A 17,232-nucleotide genomic window follows, 5' to 3' on the forward strand; every position below is an offset into this window, starting at 1 on the left:
ATGAAGAACCAGAATTTCGGCTTGTGTGGCTGGCCCAGAACTTAGGTTATCAAATAGTAAACTAGCAAAGTACTTAACTAATCAACTGCAGCCTGTGAAGAAACTGGAGTGTGGACAAGTGTGTTCTACAGCTCATCAGAAGACTCTGGCTTAGCACAGCCTCCACCCTCTGCAGTAAGTGTTGAGCATTCTTGAGGGTGCGTAGGGAAGGGCTCTCTGCAGATACTCTTTGCAAAGCAATGTACCCCAGAATAGGGTTCAGGATGTCCACCTGACAGCTAAGGTCCTACAACTCTTCTCTCACAGACTTCCATCAGTGTCTCTCCTCTTGATTTGCCAAGAAAGTCCCCCTGCTTGCCTCTTCCCCTCCCCCACTGGTGGCATTAGTGAACTCCTGCACCTGAGGAAGTCTGGGCATCATCACTGTTAATTGTATGCTTGAGTAATGACATCATTCCCTTCCAGGCCTTGCTTGCTGGCCCTGTGCACAGGGATTCAAAGGCAAAGTTGCCTTCCTCCTTTAGTTTTCTCCCTAAACAAGGCATCTGTAGGAATTGGCAGACTAAACACAATGCCAGGGAATACAGGTGACTTTGGAGAGACAAGCAGCATCAGGGTACCATGGATTTTCAGTCAAAGGGACTCTCTGCCTTGTCTATTCAGGTCACTATAATTTTCTCATTTCCAGGTGAAATACAGCAGGACTGAGCCATCCACAGCAGGACAGAAGCTGGAAGAAGGAAATGGCCTATCTGCTTATCTTGATTCCCAGGATGCACCTGGCGTCATGCAGTGGACCACTACATCCTGAGAGAACACATCTCAGCTCTGATGTAAGCAAGCACACCTGCCAAGTGCAGAGGCAAGACTGCCAATTAATCAAAGCTGCTTTTCTTAGCTTATCAGAAAAAAAAAATAAGTCAATTTAATTCCAGCAGGACTTTAAGTATCAAGATTTGGCAGTGTTAAATTATTCTTAAGACAACTGGAATTCATCAGGTAGATAGAACATAATGGAAGGATTTTCAGGATGAAAATGGAACATTAGCAGTAGTTTAATTCTGAGCTAATTTTCCATTAAAACAACAACAAACCTCTTTATACTACTTCCTGCTTAGAATAAAAAGGAAGAAAATCAAAGTGTGTGTCCCTTTTGTGAGTAAATGCTAGCAAAAAAGTTATTATGTATTGCTAATGGTCTTAATTTTTCCCCTCTCAAACATTAATATGCAAAAGGGCATTTACTGCAGATAAGGACTGTAGATATTGCTAAAACTGCCTTCAGACATAAAGTCAAAGCAAGAGCAATCAACCTAGACAGGAGGAAGAGGAAGTGGAAACAGGAGAACTCTGTGGGAGCAGGAACAGTGACGGACACTTGTTCTCAGCCAGGAAGGGTTACCACCTAACAGACACAACTTGGTGAAGAAAGCATTTATTTTGGCTCATGATTTCAGGAGGCTCAGCTCATAGATACTTGGTCCCATGAACTTTACAGACCACCATGGCAGGAACATGGGGAGATTGGCTGTTCCCACGATATCAGATCAAAGAGTGTGGGCATGCCTCTGGCTCTGTCCAAATTTTATTCTACCTGGGCTACCAGGTCATTCCATGGTGCTGTTCAATCTCAAGATGTGTCTTTCCCTTAAGTTACTGCCTCACATATCAATTATTTCTTGGAACTATCCCTTCATACTCGCCCAGGAGTGCCATCCACTAGCCCTGGCATCTTTCAATCCATTGCATTGACAAAATAAGCCATCTCAAGTTCCATAGCCCTAGGAAAGTAACCCATCCTCTCGGGAACCAGTGGAGGAAAACACAATCAAAAGCTGATCAGTTAGTGCTGCTCAAGATGAACAGCCAACTTAGAGACCATGTGGAACTGTAGACTGACTCCATAGGCTGGTGTCAGGACATCTTATGCTGATGGACGTGGTTTATGGGCTGCCTGTGATAACCGAGCGTCTCCTGAGTGATGGTTGTGTTTAATCCATGCAGTCTGTGAAGAGCATATTTAGGATGCAGTAACACATACTGGCACTAACCCCCCTGTTCATTCCCTCCAACTCTAAGCTCAGTTAAAATGGGAAGCTATATTCATTCACCACAGTAGTTAAGTTAATGACATCGAGCATGGGCCAGGCTGCATGTGTTTATAAATGTTTAAACTGCAGTAATAAAATAATGTAAGAACTTAGGTCTGACTGTGCCACATGCTAGAATCTCTTCCCTTCACTTTCAAAGACATTATTATAAAAACCCTTTACTTCATACTTTGCATTAGGATACTGACCATGTTTTAATCTTGGCATATACAAATCTTATATATTCTAATCTTGATTCTGCCTCAACTCACTTTGTTAGTAGTGCCATGAATGTTTCCATCTTTGAGACTCTGAAAACAGTTATGGCTCTCAGTTTCCAAACAATTGCTGAAGCTAGGGACCCTTTGCCAAAATTTAGAATGTATTAATCAAATTTAGTGAATGCCTCATCTAACAGACAACTAGAAACTCAGGGTAGTTAATGCGACTATACACGAAGTGCCTGTTCTTGGGGATGGTTGTAAGCCCTGGAGAAGTCCAGCTCAGGATTTCAAATTTTCTCACAACATTCTCATGAGGTACATTTTCCCACTTAAAGATAAACTGGTACACAATGGAGTCAGTCAACATGTCTCAGGTTCCTGCCTAAAACTTCTTTGGGGAAACTCAACAGAGTAACTGACAGTCAAGGCTAAACTTTGGCCATTACAAAACATAACCAGAGTTTTTTACAGCCTTTGTTTGAGGTAGACATGGTCTGGAGAGATGGCTCTGCATTAAGTTACCTTAATGGTCACTGCTTGTTCTTCCAGAAGACCTACATGGTGGCTCAAGACTATGTCTAACCCCAGTCCCAAGGGACCCAATGCCCTCTTCTGGATCCACAGGCATTGCCCACATGTGGTGCACAGACATACATTCAGACAAAACACCTCTACAAATAAAAATAAAGGTTAAAAAATAATGCAAGTTTGAGTTTCTGGGCAATGCAGTGTAATGTTGAAGGTGAGGGTCAGGTGCCTAGAATGTTCTCTCATCCATATGCCTGGCCACCCCTCAGCCTTTGCCTAGGTCATCTAACCTCTATGAGTCTGTTTCTGGTCTGTAAAGTGAAGGACAACAGGACAGAAGAGAGGTTAGCTGAATCTCGACCTCAGATATTTTTTAACTCAACAAGCAAACCTCTACATTTCCTGGGCTGAGAAGGCTCAGTGGATCAAACATTTGCTGCACAAACCTGAGTATAGGAGCTGATGTGCCCGTAATTCAGCTGCTCAGAGGCAGAGACACGAGGCTTCTACAAGTTGGCTAGCGAGACTAGCTGACTAGCTAGTTTCAGACAGAGACCCTGCCTCAGTAATTAAAGTGGAAAGTGACTAAGGAAGACAGACATCAAGCTCTAGTTTCTACCATACACAAACCCCAACACACATACACCCACACACCTGTAAATACGCCTACACACAGGCATGCACACCAAAACAAAAACTTAACCCAAGCCAAAATACATTTTCCTCTAAGATATGGCTCTCTGCTTAAGCAAAGGCTGGGGGTCCAGACCTTAGAAGAACTCAGAGCATGTTTCTCGTCAGGAGACCATAAGGCCACCATAGTCTCGGAGTGATGATGGTTTAGGACATCTAGGCCAAGACTTAAGACGACAAGAGGCCGGGTGGTGGTGGCGCACACCTTTAATCCCAGCACTTGGGAGGCAGAGCCAGAGCCAGGTGGATCTCTGTGAGTTTGAGGCCAGCCTGGTCTACAGCATGTGATCCAGGACAGGCACCAAAACTACACAGAGAAACCGTGTCTCGATAAACAAAAGACAAGAATTCGTAAGGCCACAAAAAACTACACTTCCCAGGTTCCAGATGTGTTCAGGTCAGGACAGTATCAGCAAGAGCAAGCATCAGCACTCAAGGGAAGGACTCTGTTCAAAGCTGGTGATTTAATGAAATGGAATATGGAACATCTCGGACTCCTTGTTCTCTTGCAAAGGAAAATGAATGCCAGCACTGTACAGGATGCTTGGACAGGAGGGAGGCCAGGACGGCTTGTGGGAAACAGCCTAGGGCTGACCTATAGGCGCTCTGGGAGTCCTTCTCACAATAAAAAGCATCAGTCAGAAGCAGCTTTCGAGACTGTTTCAACATCCTCAACTTCGAGATAAGAAAACAGACCCAGAGGATGCCAGCAAAGGCTTGTCTGAGTTCTTAGGAACACACCTAGATGCTACAGCATGCACAAGGCCTCAGGCTCCAGAGTGTGGCAGGCATTTCAAAGGGGTAGTTCATATTGATTTTTCCATGGTGACAAACACCTTCTAATACCAATTTAGAGTGTGAGCCAGCTGGCACAAAAATCAAGCTTGTCCCCATGTTCTCAATTTTACCAAGTCAAGTATGTGGGAAATATCAATAACAGCCGTAGTGTTGAAGCCATAAAGTAGTCTACTTTATGCATGTTTTTATTAACTTGTGTACAAAGTCTTGCTTCATTTAGAGGGAGGTCTTTGCTGAACTGACCTGCAGGGGGCAGGAGCAGGAGCTGTCTTCTTTCCAGACCGGAGTGGATGCACTTGTGTGACAGGGACAAACTTTAGGAGCAGAGTCCCTGGTGCTGCACTTGGGAGCTCACTTATGCAGGGTGAGGATGGGGCTGGAGGACTCACAGGTTTTAGTGTTTCCCACGAGTGCTGTGGGCTGTACTGTCAATGCCAACCCTAGGACTGACTTCTTCACGTGTTTCTGGTCCTGTGGCCCACTCTATCACGTCTATCTTAATTCATTCACACAGACTGAGGACCGTCGGGGAATTCAGTTCTCCTTCAGCACTGGCTTCTATCTGCCGCACTCTGTCTTTGCTGAAAAGCACATAGGCTTCCCTGGTAGAAAGTAACCAAGAGAGGAATCTTTTTTTTTTGCACTGGGAACACAGCCAGGACTTGTAGCTTACGCTCCACAATACTAAGTTCAGAAGAGACACAGAGGAAGAAGATGGAGTAAATAAGGAAGGCCAACAAAAGTTTTTTTTTTTTTTTTTTTTTTTTTTTTTAAACAACTTAGTTAGTTGAAAAATTATAATTGAAACTAGTTGAAAACAGAAAAAACCATTTCAGATCAGATCCAATCAAGGCTGAAAAGTACCACTGTAGGGTTTAATCTTCATTTTCTCTGTTTCCAAAGTAAAACACTTCTCAGGAATCTTACCCACTCATCTGTCCTTAGGAAAAGGTCAGACAAAATTACCCACAGAAACCCACCCCAGGTTTGGAGAGATCTGCTCCTTTGAAAACCCAAATTCCTTGCTTTGGACAAGTTTGGACAGTTATTCGTTCTGAAATACTGTTGACATTATTTAAGTTCTCAATCTAGGGTTCTGCACAGACCAGTTCAGAAGTGACAGGGAATGATCTGCTGTAGCCCTTCCTTCCTGCACCAAGTTTCTATCAGAGAATCCAAACCACTTCAGGGAGCAGCTTCAAGCTGAAAATCCCCAGCTGTTGGGAGACACTTCTGGGCACAGCATGGCCATTACCATTTTAATCAGAGCAGCTGTGACTTCCAAACAAGATGCTGACAAGATGGGCAGTGGATGCTCCTGCCTGGAAAGGTGTGTGTGTGTGTGTGTGGTGTGTGTGTGTGTGTGTGTGTGTGTGTGTGTGTGTGTGTGTGTGTGTGTTGGGGGGGGAGCATGGACCCTTACCAGAGATGCCAGCCACTTGTTTCCTCCTGCACCCTTCTCCCAGCTGTAGTCCTGCTGTACTTGGGAAGTTGACTACAAGGGGACTCCATTCCTGCAGCTTTGGGCAGCTGTCACCCAGCTGCGGTGGGGCTTTCCAGGGACCCCATGCTCCTGAAGGGGATCTATTACACCCGGTGCTTTGCCAAACTGGCCTCGGGCTTGGGAACTGCTTCTTTGGTTTGTTGTGGGAAAATTATTTACTTCCACCTCGGCAGGCACGCTGACACAACACTCCCCTACATGCTTCTCCTTGTGTCCTTGGCCTCTGCTTACAGCTCAGCATCTTCTCAAACTAATGGCTAAAGATGGGGCAGGACAAAAGGGGTCTGCAATTAAAAAGCAATACAATAACAATCACACTCTGACAACAATGGCCCCACCCACCCCTGTGACAGACCCATTTATCTGCAGAGAAAAACAGCTGGACTAAATGATCTCTATGCTTCCTACTTCCTTTCATAATTATTAATCAGGATTAACTAGTACTGTTAATTCCCAGAGATTTGGGAAATGGCCAATGACTTACTATTAGTTTATGAAATCAAAACAAATGTAAACCAACTACAAAACATGCTATGTTCATTGGCTGTAGCTTTTCTTCTATATGTTTGACAATTTCTTATCATAAACTCTATCGTTCTTTAAAAGTTGTCATAAGTAGATAAAATGTTCTAACTTGTCCCAAGAAAAGGGTAGACAAAAATCAAGACTGAGAAAAAGTCTCACATTAAATATAAGCTAATTTCAAACTCTGAGTTTATTTTCAAAAAGAAATCAACTTTATTTGTGTGTATGCCTGCATATGAATGTGTATATGCATGTGTGCATACATGTATGCAGGCAGTTAATATTGGATGTCTGGGTCTATGCGTCTTTTTTTTTTTTTTTGGAGAGACAGTCTTTCATTGAGCCTGGAGCTCACCAATTCAGCTGGGCTGGCTGGCCTTCAGGTCCCCAGAACCCTCCTATGTCTTCCTTTCCAGCCCCTGGATTACTGGAATATGCTGTTTTTACGTGGGTGCTAGGGATCTGAACTCTGGTCCTTGTGTTTTCATGGTAAACACTACACTTACTGAGTCACATCTACTGTGCCCCTAAGCCTTTTTGGTTTTTATGTAAACATATAATTTCCTTTGTGCATGTATGTGTGTGATCCTTTGTAAGAGTCTCAGGATCACTTATAATTGTTCTCTTCCATCATGTGGGTTTTGGGAATTGAACTTAGATCACCAGGCTTGGCACCAGGTACCTTTATCCACTGAGCCATCCTGCCAGCCCCTAAATATTCCTTTTCAGTAGTTTTACTTAGATACAACTCACAGACCAGACCATTAACCTTAATCACACAACTCAGAAGGTTCGGTGTTTACACAGCCATGTGGCTCCAGTCACGTCCTTTTTGGAGGATTTTTAGCAGTCTGTACCCATTTCCGCCTTGATTCTTTTTTTCTGTGTCTCATCCGAGAACTTCCTGTCGTGGTAGATGTGCCTGTTCTGGACATTTCACACAGTACAAAGGTGTTGCAATTGTCCCACACATTTTTTCCAGTGCTCAGAAATGCAGGTATCACTGCATGAGGCCATTGACTGCACAGTTCTGCAAGCTGCAGACCCTCTGCTAACTCAGGCTGAGCAAGGGGATTACTGTAGGTGACCTCTGCTCATTTCAGTGCCTAGTCATAATTGCAGGGGACATATCACAGGTGCCAGATGTTGCCTCTAAGGCTGCTCCTGGTCTTGCTGGGGAGCTAAGGGTAAATAAAATGGACACTTGGGACTCAAATTAAAGTTCTAAGACAAAGCTGATTGTGCTGTGTAGATAAGACTACTTAATGATCTCGTCCCTTTTCAAACCAATCATACAATTTGGTATGTAAGCTCATTTTTCCATAGCTACGTTTCTGATCTTGTGATAGCTGATACCCTGTCTCAACCTCAACAGCTGTGTTTGAAGCTCTGGTTCTCCAGCAAACCTCAACAGGAAATAAAGCATAATGAGAGAAGTTCCCTCTTCAGCCCTCAACAGGAAATAAAGCAAGATAATGAGAGAAGTTCCCTCTTCAATGGCTTTCTTGCATTTATAATTGGAAATTCACTATCCCTTCCCTTCAGAAAAGGATTAAAGGTGCTGGCCTTCCCACCCTCCTCCTCTAACAGCAGGCATTGAAGATGTTTACTTCCACAGTGGGAGGTCCAGGATTAGTGGAGCCTCCAGAAGGAGGAGAAGTCATAAAGGTCAATTTCATTAGCTCATTCCAATCACCAATCCTTTACAGTTCTCATAAAACATCCTGCTTTGGTAACTGTTACTCCCCCCCCAGTGCCTTTTCAAAAAAATCCCAAGCATTTTCACACTTCATTCTCTTGACCTAATATCGTATTTGCATATATTTTGTAGTTTTCCTCATTACTTGTATACATTTTAGTAAAAGTCACACGTGAAGCAAGGTGGCTCAGTGGGTGAAGGTGCTCGCCACCACTAACAACACTAAGAACTATAAGCTGTCCTCTGACTTCCATTTGTGTACTGTGGCACCTCAGTCACACACACACAAATAAATAAATAAATAAATAAATAAATAAATAAATAAACAAATAGTCAAATTTTAAAAATCACATATGAAATGTTTTGTGACATTACTCAAAAGGAAAAACACTTGAGAAGTCAATCCTGTCATGCTCCAATGTGGGAAAGCCATTAGCTTCCTAGGAGAATCTATCAATATGATGTACAAGAAACTGTACTGGTTACACGTTAGGTCACTGTGACCAAACACCTGACCGAAACAACTTAAGCAGGAAGGGTTTGTTTGGGTTCATGGCTTAGGAGTGCTGGGTCAATGGTCGCTGGGTCACTTGGGACACCGTGCAGGACATGGTGGCAGCTGGACAGAGTGGTGGGGGTGACAGGGAGGAAGCACACAGTGAAGCTGGAATAAGCTCTACCCCAGTGACCTCCTTCTGCCAGAGTCCCCACCTCATGCAGGTTCACAGCCTCCCCAGACAGCACCCCCACACGGCTGGGACAAGCACTCAAAACATGAGCCAGCAGTGGGGTGGGGGGAGGTGGTGGTGAATGCACTCGGGGAGGGGCACGGGGGGGGGGGAGTGTCATTCCAGCTTCAAACCCCCGCCAGAACTTAAGCAATAGTCCGCACTCTGATGACTTAGTAATGGATTCTGAGATTCTTGAGGTCTCATGGTATCAGTCACTGAAGACCCAAGGCTCATCCAGATCTACCGACTCCTAGGAAATGTTCTTTCCCCAATTCAGGCTACCTGTTTCATGGACCGGAAGCCTGGAAACCAATCTCAATCCTGCTGAAAACTCAGGATTACGACTACAAGCCTAAAATTACACAGCCCAGGAGGGAAGTGTGATCATGGCCCAGAAAGGTGATATTCTGGGTTCCCCTTGGGCATATGAGAGCAAGGGCAGGTGAGGTGGTCTTCTGACATCTCAGACAGTTGAAGACCGACGTGCTGGTTTGAACACCATCAAGGAGTCGTGAAACGCGTACTGTGTTCAAAGACCTGGGTTAAGCTCTTAGGGAGTTTCAAAGAAAGTCTGAGCTGGGATCCTAAATGTAGACTGGCTTTCACTTTAAAGGGGAGTAAAACACATTTAAAGCTTATCAATAATAAAACAACTATTAGAATAGAGGAGGACAGCAGTGCAATCTAACGAACCAGCGTGGAAATGCAGGAGCTTCACAGAACATTTATGAGAACAGCATATTAAACTCTCAGGGTGGCACTTGACTTTGGAGACAGAAATACCAGACACCAGTCCCCGAAGGCTCATGAAAAGCAAACACTGTGTTTACCTCGCACCCAGGGCTGAGGACTTCTGACTGATAATTAGCCTGGACTATACACAGCGAGGTGCAGCCCAAACAGGTTCAAAGAAGGAAACATAGGCCAGCAGGAAGTCTGGGCTGGATGGTGGGATTGGGGGTGGGGTGGGCTGTGATAGGGAGGAGGCTCACTTTCTCAGTCAAGAGGAGAGAAAACCATCCCAGAAACTGGATGCGGATTGGCGGTGGGGTGCATCCTACTCTCTCATAGTTCTGAGGACCTGAGATGGAAGCCTGTGTCTTTCAGCCCAAGTGCCTCCTGCACAGGATGGAGTCACCATCCAGGGCCCCTTGTGATACAGAATGTGATTATCCTGTGAGAACCCACTGCGAGAGGCAGCTGGACAAACCCAACCACCCAGTAATGAAGAGGTGAGAGTTGAAACTGCACCATAAGCATCTTCGGGTGGGGGCCCTGTCAGTATGTCTGTCAAGAGACAGAACCCTGGAGAGTCCCACAAGGACTCTGGTGCCCGTGATTCCTGGCGCTGGGCCTCTCCTCCCGACTCCTCCTGAGTACCACCTAGGACACTCAACTGAGTGGTCAGCGGTCTCTTGTGGACACTTCATGGTCTTCTCCAAAGCCACAGGTCAGAAACTCCATTTTTTCCTCCCTTCTCTTGCACGAAGCTCCCAATGTCCCTCTGGGACCCACACGACCTGTTCTCCGAGCTGCTCGGGCACCAGCTCCTCTTCAGTATCCTTCCTTTGCTCTCACTGGCCATTGGCCCTGACTTTTCTGTTTGACTCTGTTCAGAGTTGTGTGAAGCTGTTCTTGGTCAGTGAAAATGACTTGGTTCTCTTTTCCTCTATGAACACTGGGATAGCGCCTAGCCACTTTTTTAAAAAAAAAAATATTTCTTATAGACCTTCTCTATATAACCATTATACTATCTTATAAAGGTGTGTATGGGATGAGGGGAGGCCCGGAGAGATGGCTCCGTGGTTCAAAGTGCTCTTGGCTGCTCTTCCCACTCATGTAGGGTCGTAACTCCAGCTTTAAGGCATCTGATGCCCTCTTTTGGCCTCCATGGATACCTACACTCATGTGGCATATATAACTACACATAAACAAAAACAAATCTTTGAAAAATTATTTACCATCCCATTCAGGTTTCAGAGGCTGGGGGATGGCTCGGTGGATAACGTATTTGCCATCTAAGTTAGGGTCTAACAGATGGGTATGGTAGCCCACTATGGTCTCAGTACTCAAAAGGTAGAAATAAGGTTTACAGGGCAACCAGTGAGCTCGAGGTTCAGTGAGAGACCCTGCACAAAGTTGGTATCAATTAAGAAAGATACCAGACATCAGTTTCCGGCTTCTGCATGTATGCACACATGCAAACATGCATACATACAGGTAAACCATATACACACACAAAACCAAAACCAGACTTTGTAATACTTCTCCCTGCACAAAATCCACAGGACTGTTTGCTAGATGCAGAGTAAGGGTGAGTGATTCAGAACTGTTGGCACACTCTCCTTGTGTGTCTGGTCATTTTCCCCATCTGTGAATCCCACAGTTCCCTGCTTCTGTCTCTTTCTTCCAGAGCTCTCAAGTGAACCCTGGAAAGGTAGGCAGTAATCAAGACTATATTTCTTTCCTTCCTATCGCTTTAGGTCAGCTTGAGCAATCTATACTGAAAACATCAAACATCTTCATTTGACAGAGTTGACATCCCAGATGTGTTGGCAGAATCCCCCACCCCCTAAGTTTAGTGAACTGGGGAGTTCAACTTAGAGCTTGAAACTTAAAACAAGAACATCACAAGTTTAAAATGTTAGCCTTTAAAATGAATTATTTTTAAAATTAGAATTCTCGGTCACAGATACAAAGAAGAAAGGGCATCAGATGTGAATAATGAGGGATTCTAAATCAGGAGGCGCAGTGGGGAGAAACAAAACCTGGTATTATCCAACACAATGAACAAGAGGGCTCGGCTTCAACTGAGCCCTGTATTTAGGATGAACAGTGCAGGCTCCATCCCATGCAGCTCTTGGTTTACGGAGGGTGATCCTCTCTGAAAGCTCACAAGCAAACAAGCTTCCCCCGGGCTTCCTATGGCTGTCTGAGAGGTCCTGACATCCTGCAAGGCCAGCCAGAAGGCTGCAGATTTTCCCAGAGCTAACTGAACATCTTTTTGACTGTTTACTCTTTTCCAAGAATGTCCAGGCTTGGGCATCAAACATGAGGCTGTAGCTCAGTTTGTAGAGTGCTTGCCTAAAACATGCTTGAAGCTCTGGGTTCCATCCTGAGTGCATAAAACTGTGCATGATGCCACATGATTACATTCCCAGCACTTAAGATGTAGGGAGGATGTCTGGAAGGTTTGCACACAGAATCTGAAATACAGCAGCACAGATAGATACATGCAGTGTCAATTAGCTTGAGTGAAATCAGAAAGAATGAAGCCAGGGCTTGAGATATTAGAAATATAGAAAAGGTAGTTGTCATCTTTAAAAGCATCTAGAAAGAAAACAGGGACAGCATGAACCTATGATAATCAGAAATCTCTGACTCAGTCTGAGCAGATCACAAACCGATCATATAATTATAAAGGCATACTAAGGTACTGCAGTCAGAATAACCTAAAATCACCAGGCACTCGTACACACACACACACACACACACAGACACACACAGTTTGCCTATGGATGTTAGGCGGATGTGGGCTTTGGCTGTGAAACATCCCAGGAAGGCTCCTGTGTTGAAGGCTTGGCCCCCAGCTGGTGGAGCTCCTGGAGGCTGATGGCACTGTGTGAGTTCTAAGCTAATGGGTGGATTAATCCATTGATGGACTCATAATCCGATGGCATTATTGGGTGGAGATAGAAACTAGGAGGCTGGCCCTAGTTAATGAAAGGCCATTAGAGGTATGCCTTTGAAGGGGCTCCTTCCCTCTCCCTCCCTCCTCTGTTCTCTCTTCCTCCTCTAGTCTCTCCTCCTCTCTCCACTCCTCCTCCTCCTCCTCCTCCTCCTCCTCCTCCTTCTTCTTCTTCTTTCTTCTTTCTCTCTCTCTCTCTCTCTCTCTCTCTCTCTCTCTCTCTCTCTCTCTCTCTCTCTCTCCTTCCTGGCTGTCATGACACCAGCAGTTTTCTCTACCACATGCTTCTGTAACTATAAGGCTCTGTCTTCCCCCAGGCCCGAAGCATCATGGGTTTATAACTTCTGAAACCACAAGCCCAGATAAGCCCTCCTCCTTTTAAAGTGATTTCTCTCAGGTATTCTGTCATAGTAACCATGGATGGTATTGTTAATTAGTGATAAACATCCCATAATGGAACTGTTGTTTTGTCTTTAACAGCAAGGAAAAAACAACACAACATAAAAAATAAAAATAAAACAAACAAACAAACAAAAAAACCCCCAAACTTAAAGAGGCCCATTCAATCAAAACCAGAGCAAAGACCCAAGTGTTCACTGGCTGTGCGCAGAGATCTTCAGCCTCATTTAGGATGTTCAAATTCACAGACAGAGCTCAGGAAGGCTGGCTAATGACCCTCTGCTACTTTAAAGTGGCCTCCAGTAAACAACATTGAGGAATCAAGGTAGACGGTATCCATTTGAGTTAGCCGAAAGGCCCAAATATGAGATGAATCAGAAAATGCTGGTCCTTATTGCCACATGGATTAAAGGCCACCTGTCCAAAATACAAGCACTTCAGGAAACACACGCAGTGGGAAGACAGCTGCTTCCCATTGGCAGGCCAGCACCTCTGAAGGGTGACAGGAGCCTAGTTTGCTGGCCTAGCTTTCTCTGTCACACTGGAAGGGTAACTCCAGGCTCACATGAATGGGCTAAGATCAGAAAAAGATTCCACCTTTTTTTTCCTCTTTGTTTTTGGTACAAGGAATAGGAGCAAGGCATCATAGATGCTAAGCACATACTCTACAGTTTAGATGTCACCTTTCCACACACGGTGTTCACCAGGTGTGGTGATATTTTATTTGTGCTGAAATGTGATGTTTTATTTTATATGTTTATAAATAAAGTTTGCCTGGAGATCAGAGGTCATAGCCAGCCATAAACAGAGGTCAGACAGTGGTAGCACACGCCCTTAATCCGATTACAGGGCAGGCAGAGTCTCTGTGTGTTCAAGGACACAGCCAAGTGTGGTATCATGAGCCTTTAATCCCAGTACCAACCATAGAGACCTGGAGGTATAGACAGGCAGTGACGAGGAAGTGAGGTGGCCGGGTTAAGAGCCAATGAGAAGACAGAACAGCAAGGCAATAAAGGTGCAGGCTAGACAGGAAGAAGTTCTCTTGGGAAGCGATGGCGAGGTGGTGAGCTAAGGTTAGTTGGCAGCTATTGCTCTGATCTCTACGACTTGTACCCTGTATTTGGCTCCGTGTTTCTTATTTAATAAGACTGTTTAGAAATTCATCTACAACCAGGATGCACTCAGGAGGGGCAGGAGGCTGCCCAGCAAATGCATGACTATGTGGTGCTTATGTGCCAACAGGTGTCTCCTGCTATGTAGGCTGGGGGTAACTGAGCTGATGGACATCCCTGGATCCACCAGGTACAACTAGAAAGCCTGAGTATTACAACTGCTGTCCTGTATGCCAGACCATTTAGCCAACAAGCTGGACTCAGCCTCAGTTTACTATCTCATCTTCAGCTCAGACTTGGGGTACTGTCCTGCCGAAAAATTCTTTCCCAGTGTTGGGGATGGAGTCCACAGATCTGTGCATGCAAGGCAAGTGCTCTACCATTAAGCTATACCCCAGTCTGCTGACGAGCCTTTGAGAAATAAGGGCTCTAGGAAAAGAAGGAAGGCTTGGAGAGGAGAGAAAAGTCCACCTGTGGTTTACTGAAGGCACTCTGAACCCTCACTGGAAAACATTTTAAATAGAAATACAGTTGTCAAGGAGAAAGCGTCAATTTGCACGCCTGAAGCAGCAGGCAGGCAGAGAAGAGAGGTGTTATGACGATTAATTAAACTCGCAGCGACTCACCCCACTCTGGTCTTTCACGCTCACTGTCCAGCAGACTTGCCAATTAAGTTACTCTTGAATCACTCTCCACCTGCCTCATTTCCTTTCAAAGTCTATATTCAGCGGTTTGCACATATTTAGAAATCAACTTATATGGTGGTGTTTTTAGGGGAACAGAGTGGTGCCTTAGTATTTCAGCCACCAACCTGTCATTTTAGGAAATGTTAAAAACTACTTTTCTCTGCTATAACACAGAACTCCGAATATAATGGGATCATTTTCAATGTCTTCAACAGAACTGATGAGGAAAAATGTAAAGATTTCAATTCCGCAATGAATCAAGGAACATAGGAAGATTCTGTAGTGGAGCCCTCAAAACTCAGCTGCTATAAAATGCCAATGCAACTATTCTTATCATTATCATTCACTGTGTGTGTTACAGGCACACAGCCTGCGCATACGGGAACATGCATGTGTAGATGCATGCGTTTGGAGGTGACATAAGGCATCTTCCTCCACTGCTCTCTACCATATGCTTTGTGACAGGGTCTCTCACTGAACCCACAGCCCACCGATTAACTAGATTGGCTGGCCAGTGAGCTCCAGAGATCTGCCTGTCTCCACCCACTAGTCAGGCTTTTACATGAAGCTCCAAACTCAGGTCCTCACGCTGTGCAGCCAGTATTCTGGTGACAGAGGCACCTCACCAGCCCCACCTATTTCCTGGTTAAAATGAGGGCAGCTGGGATACAGGAGGGACACAGTCATGTTTGGCTCCAGAATTAGTCAGGGATTCCTTTAAGATGCCAAAGAATCCACGGCCTGTTTAAATACAACAACAGTTTCCAAGCCATGTGAAACCATCCCTTTTTATTTCATGCAAACCTTTAAAAAAAAAAAAAAAAAAAAAAAAAAAAAAACTCTAGTATTTATTCTGTAAAAGTCACTCTTTAAACCGTAAACACTGTGCCCATGATTGTGATCTAAGTTTCTGTTTTATGAATGAAGTCCAAATCTGAGTGCTGACGTCAGAGCTGTAAAGGAATACCTAGATTCTGCATGTTGCATCCTCCACCCACGGGTCTTCCTTTGGTGCCCAGAGCTTCAGCTCAGAACCAAACCTTTGTGGAGCCCAGGACCCTATTGAACAATGGTCACCTGGGCAGTACTCCTTTTTCAAAGCATAATAAGGTCTCATGCCTAGTGATGTGCTGTGGAATACTATTTTAACTATGTAAAGATGTGTTACCTTCGTTTATGTTGAGGACTATTACTTTAACTATGTAAAGGTGTGTTACCTTTGTTTACAGATGTGCTGCATCTGTTTCACCTTGCCTTCCTAAGGCACCTAATTGGTCTACTAAAAAGCTGAACAGCCAACAGCTAGGCAGTAGGGATAGGCAGAGCTGGAGGGCAGAGAGACTAAGTAGAAGGAGGATCCAGGCTCAAGACAAAAGAGAACAAGGGGAAAAGAGAGGGAGATATCTGGGGCCAGCCTGTCGCCAGGCAGCCAGACATGGAGTAGGATATACAAAATGAAAGAAAGGTAAAAAGCCCTAAGGTAAAACGTAGATCAAGAGAAATAGGTTAAATTAAGTCATAAAAGCTAGCAAGAATTGAGCCTAAGCCAAGGCCAGGCATTCATAACTAATAATATGTCATGATTTGGGAGCTGGTTGGGGGTCCAAAAGAAACCCTGCTACAGAGACCCACAGCCAAACATTAGGCAGAGTTTGGGAATCCTGCAGAGGAGGAGAAAGGAGTATAGGAGCCAGAGGGGTCAAGGACACCATGGGAAGGCTCACACAATCAACAACCTGGGCTCATAGAGGCTCACAGAGACTGAACGGACAACCAGGGAGCCTTCATGGGACTGACCTAGGCACTCTGCATGTATGTTACAGTGTGGACGTCTTGTGCAACTCCGAAAATGGCAACAGGGATTGTCTCCAACTCTTTTACTGGCTTTTGGAACCCTACTTCTCATACTGGGTCACCCTGCCTAATCTTAATACATGGGAGGTGCTTATTAGTTTTACTGCAACTAGATATGCTGTATTACTGATACTCATAGGATACCTGTCTCCTTCCTGGGTGAAGACAGAAGAGGAGGAAACTGGGGGGTGGGAGGGGAGGATGGGGGAGGAGGTGCTGTAGCTGGGATGTAAAATAAATAGATGAAGGGGGAAAAAAAGAAGAAGAAAAAGAAAGCCTGCTACAATGAAGCCTGGCAGAAATTCTTGGAAACATTTAACAAAGGTGGGTGGGGCGTGAGAGCCTAATGTTTAGGAAGGTAGGTTAGGCAAGGGCAGCGTGCCTGAGTGGCTGTATTCAGGAGAAACCACAGAGCAAGCTGTGCCAATGCTGCCCTCGTAAGGTCACCTGGGGTGACAATGTGGCACTTGATGCAGGTGTAGGGCAAGTCAGAGAAAGTGTTTATGTATTTGAGAAGGCTTGAAACAGGTCAGAACTTAGATTTCTGCTGTCAAACAACAAACAAAAAACCCTTAGTACTTGTGGCTCTGCTGTCCATGGGAAGCCCGGGAAGTCAATGGCAGATGTGGTGGTCTGAATGAGAACCGTCCCCACAGGCTCGTGTGTTTGAATATTTGGTTGGAGTTGGTGGAACTGTTTGA

The 17,232-nt window shown here is 44.9% G+C and overlaps 1 protein-coding gene across 2 annotated transcripts in view; it reads right to left on the reverse strand.

Moving 5' to 3' along the window:
- Positions 1-17,232, reverse strand: part of Pip4k2a (phosphatidylinositol-5-phosphate 4-kinase type 2 alpha) — a 165,919-nt gene that overhangs the window by 49,159 nt on the left and 99,528 nt on the right. The window lies entirely within an intron of this gene.

The sequence above is a fragment of the Onychomys torridus genome, chromosome 5 (genome assembly GCF_903995425.1).
Source record: "Onychomys torridus chromosome 5, mOncTor1.1, whole genome shotgun sequence".
NCBI classification, from domain to species: domain Eukaryota; kingdom Metazoa; phylum Chordata; class Mammalia; order Rodentia; family Cricetidae; genus Onychomys; species Onychomys torridus.